Source organism: Montipora capricornis, chromosome 3 (assembly GCF_036669925.1).
Source record: "Montipora capricornis isolate CH-2021 chromosome 3, ASM3666992v2, whole genome shotgun sequence".
In the NCBI taxonomy this organism is placed as follows: Eukaryota; Metazoa; Cnidaria; class Anthozoa; order Scleractinia; family Acroporidae; genus Montipora; species Montipora capricornis.
In genome coordinates, this window is record NC_090885.1 from 30,281,850 (window position 1) to 30,290,605 (window position 8,756).

The following is an 8,756-nucleotide window of genomic DNA, read 5'->3' on the forward strand; positions in this document are numbered from 1 at the left end:
CACGCTCTTGAGTAAAATTCACTCGTTTCTTCTTTAAATAAATAGTCTGCAAAAAACTAACTGCAAATTGCTCTGACGGACGTTTTCCAGCATGTCTTGCAGTTGCACTAAGCAAACGTTTATTCCACACACTAAGAAAGGACTGAAGGTGTTGTTTCCGCTTCATAATTCCTCTTCTTGTTAGTCTAATCTGATGCCAGGTCAAAACATTGTTTGGCTTTGCGCTTGCACCAGAAAAGACAAGCCAAAAGACAGATGAAGACAAAAAATAACATAGTTTTTATATATAACTCTGAATCGAATTCTCATCGAAAGATTAATGACAATCGATCTTAAAAACACGAACATTTCTGCAGTCTCTGACTTTTATGAATAAACGGGTCATGATGTTTTGTCAAAAAAGGAGAAATTGATCACGTACTAGGCAACCATAAAGGTACACGTGATCACCTTGTGTCAACTGAATGAACGTTAATCGTTTGTCGTTTTCAGAGTAAAACGACGTACTTTTTAGCCAAGAAACTTCCGTCGTTGGTTTTTTAACTGAATATTTAGATTTCATCTGTCGGGTCAGGAAGCCTTCTTTGTCGGGTTCCTGAGAAACGTATCTATTTTCACTTCAGGATGAACTATTTACACAATCGAGAGGTTGAGTGGCCATGTAATTGAAAATCTAAACATCTATGAGATACAAAAACAGACTTGCGAATTATCGCCAATCACAATGCTGAGAAGCACAAAAGCAGAAGAAATGGTTAAGTAAATATGAAGTTTGTTACTATCTGAATGTTTTTGGGTTAGAGTAAAGGGATATATTGTCACGCAAATGATGTAATTTCATTAACCAGGAAGTTAAAGAAATATTGTTGGCTTCCCAAATAAATTTCATCTTACACTACAATGACAAAATCATTTTTCAGAGAATTAAAATTCCGGTCTCCTCGCGTATCACGTTTCAACGCACGTATGCAAATTTGTTAACTCATGGTAATGTTTAACACAGGAAGTTTTGGTTATTGTGAAAATCTTTCTATATTCGTGAGCAATGATCCTTTCAAATTTCAGAGAAATCGACCGGTCCGCGAATATTTTGCGAGTTTTTTGCAATGGGATGTCAAAAGGCCAAGTGGATGTTATGCATAACAGGGGAAGTTCGGGCAATCAAGTGTTGCGCGTGTGACCCGTTATAAATATTTTTTCACAAAATGTTCCCGAATCGTCAAATATCACCACAGAAGACAAGAACATCATTCTAAAAGCTCATTCTACGCAAAAAGTGGGTTCTGAGGGTAATTTTGAAAGTGGAAATCAAGTTTACGCCGCATGGTTATTTATATTTAATTCAGTTAACACAACAGAAGGACGCTTACCTAAAAACTACCAGTTAAGCTCGCATATTACACAACATGATGAATTGATAAACGCCAACTTTTCCAGCGAATCAAAATAGTATTTTTTGAAACAAACAACAAATTTGCTATAAGAGGCAAAAAACCCATCCTAATTCACTACGTGCGTGAAGACAAGAAACTCAATCGTCTCAAATTACACTCCGTGTCAAAAACGCAAGTAAATAAATTTATCACCAGTGTTCAGCATCAAACCCTTTACTTGAATTATCAAGCAAAAAATGGGCAACAAGCTTTCTTTCAAATAATTTTTGACTGACAAGAATTAGCGATATTTCCAATTGTTACCAGAAGACTGTGCAGAAATAAGCCAGACAAGTCACATCACAGATCCAAGTCTCTGTCTTTGTTAAACCCATTACAGTTACTAGAGAATTTTCCATTTGATTTCAGTGTTGTACAAAACAGCACACTTGTACAATATTAGAACTACAGCTCACTTTGATTACGGCTCGACGGGCGACAAATTGTTGTCGAAGTCTATTACTCGTCCCTTTTAGGATTCCAGATTTTTTTTTTCAGCGTCTGTCTTGTTCAATATCCAGTTGACTTTCCATTATTGAGTTCCATAAGGGTATATTTTGTTTAAAGATGCACTTTTGAGAAAACGTTTGCTAAGCTCAAACCTGCGTTTTTCGGCAAAATCTCCAAAGCGATTGTCTTGTTTGTCTCGATGTTTTGTGCCCAGCTACAGCGGTTGCTTATTTTGGAACTGAATTCATCATTGCTGTGGCGACTGTCCACACTTAATTACTAGGGACGATATGCAACGACGACGACGGCGGCGGCTACGAGAACGCCACAAAACAATAGGTTTAAATAGCAAAAACAATAGTTCTGCACGCCCTGCACGTCCATTGTACATTTTCATAAACTTCTTTGCCGTTCTCGTCTTAACAACGACGTGAAATAATCAAATTTGGGGTCATGTGGAGGACGAGAGCACCTGACGATGAATTCTCAATTTTCTCTCTAAATATCCTCACAGTTCTCATCAATGTTATTCTTGGAATGCATATTCAGACTTTCCAAGCCGAGCGACATGAAGTAATCGCAAAATTATTACTGTAACGGGAAATAATATTTTTAGACAACGTTCGCGTAGCCGTCGTCGTCGTCCTTGCTTAAGGGCCCTAATTTTAGTAATACTTTTCGATTTATAGGTTTTTTGTGTGAAATGGATGTCCAGTCGTAAGCTGCTTTGTTTGACTGTGAAATTGCAGTTGAGTACGCGAATTTACTACGCTTTAGCTTGAATTTTTTAATTAGTAATTTTTTGCTGTTGTCCTAAACTGAAGAGAGAGGGTGCAAAGATTATCAGTCAAACGGAAAATGTTGTGAAAGGGGTTACTGTGCATGGTATTTCAGTTTTAGTTGTTTGTTGGTTTTTTGCAAGGCATGCTTACTGCTGTCAGCTCAGAGATCCCTGTAAACTATACACTAAGGACGATTAATTTTGTACTTTATGCAGAAGCATCATTATTTCCATATACACTATATTCAATATAGCAAGCAGCTTTCTGGCGCTAGAAACGGGAGCTCCGCTTTTAGGCTTGGCTAAATCTAGATATTATGTTAAGCTGTAATAAACGACAAACACCGCAGGCTTTTAGACTAAACAGTTGAAAAAAAAGGACATTTGGCTATTTAAATTGGAGTTAAGACTTATCCTCCTTATGGCTACTGTGTGTTGTTTCATAACTACAGAGGATGCTTGCCGTAGTGGAAAGGCTAACTAATATATAGGTGACAGATTACAGGGCTATTTGCCTTGATAACTTACATAATCTTTGCAGGTATCACAAGACGAGAACAAATGTTGCTGTTTGATGAGCAATCTGTATGACTATGGCAGTTATGGTGCCTCGTCTATTTTCAATCACGTGATGAGACGGCCATGTTTGTTTACAAAACAATAGCAAATTATGGCACATGTTTTGCATTATAATAAAGTCAAACTCCCAACAGACTTTTTTCTCTATTGTTCTGTACACCAACATGGCTGCTGTGACGTCAGGTGAAAACCACAAATCATTTTGAAGTTTTAAACTCGAGGAAAATTAAAGATGTCCCCTAACACCCAAAATAATTTTTTTCCTTGCATAAAAGTAAGTTTCGTTTCACCGCTTTCTTAGAGAAAATTTGAAAAAGAATAGGCCACTTGCACTAAGAGGTCACGTGACCAATGCTTCCCTTAAACAGTGAGTTGTAATATTGCTGTTGCCGAAAATTGACAGAACACACAAAAATTATCTTACACGCGAAATTTGAGAGGAAATGCATTTAAGGGAGATATTTTATGGTACTTTGATTTTTCAACAAAGTAGAATGATTTGTCTTGGCCGCCATGTTGGAGGGCATACCCTTGCCCTCCAACATGGCGGCCAAAACTACTTTTTTCTTATATCTTGTTAAATGTTTGATAGTTGAGTTCAGATGTGCCATAAACGTTACCACATCATCTTTTCAACATTTTCCTTGAAGTTCAAGTGCAAAATTTGTGTCAGAAAGCGGTAATTCATAATTTTAAAAACTCAAGTTTTGGTCTCGTGACCAGCTACGGACTTTCTCATTTTAAGCAAATGGTGCGGATTTGAAAAACCAAATCACTATTATTTTGTTTAAGAGATGACCCACTAATAGTGTTTCGAAGGCAAAATCATGTAACTTTCATTTTCATAAAAACGATGTCACATGACCTCTTAGTGCAAGTGGACTATTGACTCGTGGATTCTTTTTTTATCTTCCAAAAACATTTTCACACTAAATTAAGTTCTGCGTGATAATTTTGTCTTACCCTACGTATACCTACGAGGTAAGCGAATTGAATTCTTAAGATATTTTATCAAAAACTGAATTTTAGAGGGTCTTTTTGGCAGCGCGGTACCGTTGCCATGGCAACAGTTAGGGACTGAAAGGATCGACAGCCTAGATTTCAAGAAAGACTCCTGTTTTGTTTGTTTGTTTGTTTGTTTTTATTAATGTTTTGATCCAACCCTATGAGGTCCAATCTGTCAGTTTTGAACGTGAGCAATGGAGGACAGTAAAAGTCCTCCAAAACTTTCACTTAAACTTAACCACCTCTGGATAAATCTCAACGCCCACAATTTGGCCATTCAGGTGTTAAAGCAAACACACTTTCAAAATCTAAAGGAAACAAAGGAGTTATTTTTTATCATAGTAGCGCTGTCACGAAAAATTATGTAATTTCATGACACCCCAAATGGCCAAAAAGTAGAATGAAACAATAGCCAAGGAAAGAGAAGCTCTTGTAAAACACGGAGGAAGTGACAACGCTACTATGATAAAAAATAACTCCTTTGTTTCCTTTAGATTTTGAAAGTGTGTTTGCTTTATCACCTGAATGGCCAAATTGTGCGCGTTGAGATTTATCCAGAGGTGGTTGAGATTAAGTGAAAGTTTTGGAGGACTTTCACTGTCCTCCATAATTACTCAAGTTCAAAACAGACAGATTAGACCTCATAGGGTTAGATCAAGGGATCTCAGCGTGTGCCGGAATAAAACTCTTTATACTGCAAAACATTAATAAAAACAAACAAACAACCAACAAAACAGGAGTCCTTCTTGAATTCTAGGCTTAAAACTTGGCCTGACGCCCCTTGGTATTTAGTTACCATATTTTAAAAATCCAAAGGATTCCCGTGAAAAAAGGGGTCCTCTGTCCCTCAATAAACCTAGAACAACCAGTCATGGTTTTCAGAGTGATTTTTCTTGCGTATCAGCTAAGTTGCGGAACGCGCTATCTGATTTTATCCGTACCACTGAGTTTACTGGTTTTAAAAGAGAATCGAGGGCCGCATTTCGTAGAGCGTTTTTTTAAGTAATACATCTTTAAATATTGTGTATTTAGTTATGTACCTGTATATGCTATGCATTTTAGCTCTAAATGTAATGCCTCGAAGATATTAGCTCTTGTATTTATTCTGAAACTCGAGACGAAATAAAGTTTAAGCGTGTGTATGTTACCTTTAGCAAGGCGCGTGCGCACACTGTGTAATCTGCGACTCCAGTGCTTACCATATAACAGCGAAAGTGACTTTTCTCTTGAATATATAAGCGATCGAAATCTTAAGGCCTGGCCAAACGCTCGCAACATTTCAACGCAACACCTTGCAACATTGTTGCATGATGCTGCCAAATGTGTTGAACGGGGCTGGCCAAACGCACGCAACATTTCCATCATTTTCAACGCAACATGTCAATGTTCATGTGCCCAAGGTTCCTGGGGCGCAAGAATTGGACCTAACGCGCATGCCCTAGCGCAACAGTGTTGCGTGAACGTGGCCAAACGAGTACAACATCATGCAACATCCAAAATGTTGCACGAAAAGTTTGACCGTTTTCAAATTTGATCCAACATCATCCAACATGTTGCAACACATCGCAACAGGGTGGCCAAACGTATGCAACATGTTGTGCGCATCAATGTTGCAATATGTTGCGTTGAAATGTTGCGAGCGTTTGGCCAGGCCTTTATGCTAAATTGTAATGACAAGGGCGGTCTGGAGCTGTGAGTAAGCGTGGAATTTGTCTCATATGGTTTAGGGGCCGACATATCCCTCCCTTATGATGCCGTACCAGCAGGCGAGGTCGTTAGCAGAAAGCAGCAAAGGGCCAACTGCGCCTAAAAACGATCGCACGGGCTGAAATCCCGGGATGACTCGTTTGTTAAGACTCTCTAGCGCCATGTGTGGAGGTACTGCATTTTTCTCTCTTGTTCAAACATTTCCTCAGCGCATGCATAAATGTTCAGGCTCTCCGATACCTAGCCCACCAAAAAAAAAAAAAAAGGAAAGACGCAGGTTTTTACAAGGAATTGAGATTTCAGTACTTGATTCTACAGGGATAAACGTCACGTAAGAACCGTGCGTGTCTGGTGACTCTCGCCATGCAGCATATGGAGGTGTTGAAATTTTGAAACTTTGTATAGGGAAAAACGATAATCGGCATTTCAGCCTAAATTTTGATATTTTTGCAATAAAAATAACTCATCTCAAAGTCTTGTTCTCTTTTCTATTGCCATCTTGCTTCTCAGCTCAATCTGAAGCTTTTTAAGCGAGTTATCGCTTTTTGGTTGTCCAAAAGATTAGGATTGAGCTGAGAAGCGAGATGACAATAGAAAAGACAACAAGGCATTGAGGTGAGTCATTTTTATTGCAAAAATATCAAAATTTAGGCTGAAATTCAAAAATTCAAACCGTTGTAACACAACACCTCCATATGCTGCATGGCGAGAGTCACGTTTCGCGTAATCAAACTCGGTCGTTATGTAATAGTAGATCTCGGCGGTAAACATGTCAAGTTTCACTTGCTGAACGTTCGCATAAAGATTATAAGAATAATAACTACTCGCATCGTGAGCTTGGGCCGCCTGTGCTTACGTGACCGTAAAAAAAAGATCATTTCAAAGCACTCAAAGGGATCAGTCAAACTTCCGCGATTGCAAATCACGCAGTAAAAACAGGTCACAATATAAAATGGGACCATTTTCAAGTTTTAGCAAATTGTAGCTCTGATTTGCATTGTAAAATAAAGGAAACTTTATTAATACGTGACCTTAAACCAGCGTTAAACGAAAACGTTGGCAGTGAAAAACTGTGGCTTTATTAAACGGTCAGTTTTTACTATTTTTATCTTATTCTCTCTAGTTACCAGTCTTCTTCAACCGTCACCTCTGAAGATATATGTTGTAGCATACGAAACGTCAAGTCAAAAGTAAAATGCGCTTTATTATTATGTTTGTAGCCGCTGTTTTTTTTATGTTTTTGATTAAGTTGAAATGGCCAAAGACAAAGAATATTTATGATGAATCACTTTGATGTTCATTCCACATGTCCTACAAAAAACGCAGTAAAACTTTCATGTATCATCCGAAAATGTCTCTGCCGTGTTTTTCGATGCTTGTTGTCAAGCCCCACAAAAAACTCCTGCCTACTTTAACAAATTTGTAGTGTCCTTATGCCCACGAGGAAATGCTGAGTTACAAAAACCATGTCCCCGTTCTGCCTTCGCTGCGTTTTTTTTTTAATTTTCTCACAACAATTACAATTACACAGAACTTACAGGACACAAACTATCCATTTACATTTCTACACATTACAATCTGCATACTGTGATACAATCTAACTATCTAAGCATTACATATAACCAATTTACAGTACTCTACGTACAGTCTTAAGTGAGATGTTCACATGATACGCTTTTTACGTTGATTATAATTAATATCTATTATTATCAAAAACTCTGTTATATATTTGATTATTTCTTATGCTTATTATGGCCTAACATAGTTACACATTACGCTACTAGAAGACTTACAATATACTTCAAAGGCACGCCTTAACTGGTGAGAAAGAATTACCACTTCTATCGAAATTCCCTTTCACCATTCAGCGTGGACGCAATGTATTTTTCCATTTGTATTTTTTCCATTTTATCTTGCACCAATGAGATAAAGTCGCTGAAAACGAATTTAGTATTATTTAGCGCGTTAATGTATAGAAAATATTTGCCTAGCATTATGAGATGGTTGAGGGCCAAGCGGTGCGTACAGAGATGAGTAACTCCAAATAATACCTCTGGTTCGGAGAGAAGTATATGCGCGTTACGTACGGTAGAATACCAAGTTTGGAACTTGTCCCAAAAAGAAGATGCTTGCGGGCAGCTAATAAACAGATGATGTATGTTTTGACTATCAGAGGGACAGAAAGGGCAGGACGTGGAGGCAACCTTCTTCACTTTCTATAGAATACTGTTAGTGGCTAAAATATTGTGTTTAATTTTGTGCTGGAATGTTGCCAATTAACTTCTTTTGTGGCCTTGATCGGCAGAAGATAAATTTTATTTAAATTCTCCTTTGCGATACCGTAAGATAAGAATTTTTTTCTGAGGTGGGAGGAGGAAGATTTTCGAGGGTTAACAGTTTGTTATATAACATCTTGCACGTTATAATACAAATTGGAGGCGAATATGTAGTAGAGTCCCCTGAGTTAGCGTGAAGGAGCCTCTTCCAACTCTGCGGGATCGAGGATATAAGGCCATGATATTGTAAAAAGTTGCAAGTTAAGGTATATTTATTACGCAAGGCGAGAAAAGACAAGAAGCTATTTTCATGCTCATCAAAAAGGTCTGAAATTTTCTTTATCCCTGCTCGGTGCCAATGAGGCAGATATACCATTTTTTTTTCAATCGTTATGAATTTGTTGTTCCATATTGTCTGAGACAATATTTCGCGGTCTTGCTGCGAGGTGTCGTAGACACAATTCCTTGCCAATGATGAATAATTTGTTTGTAAAATTCCGTAAGATGGCCTGTAAGATCAAGAGG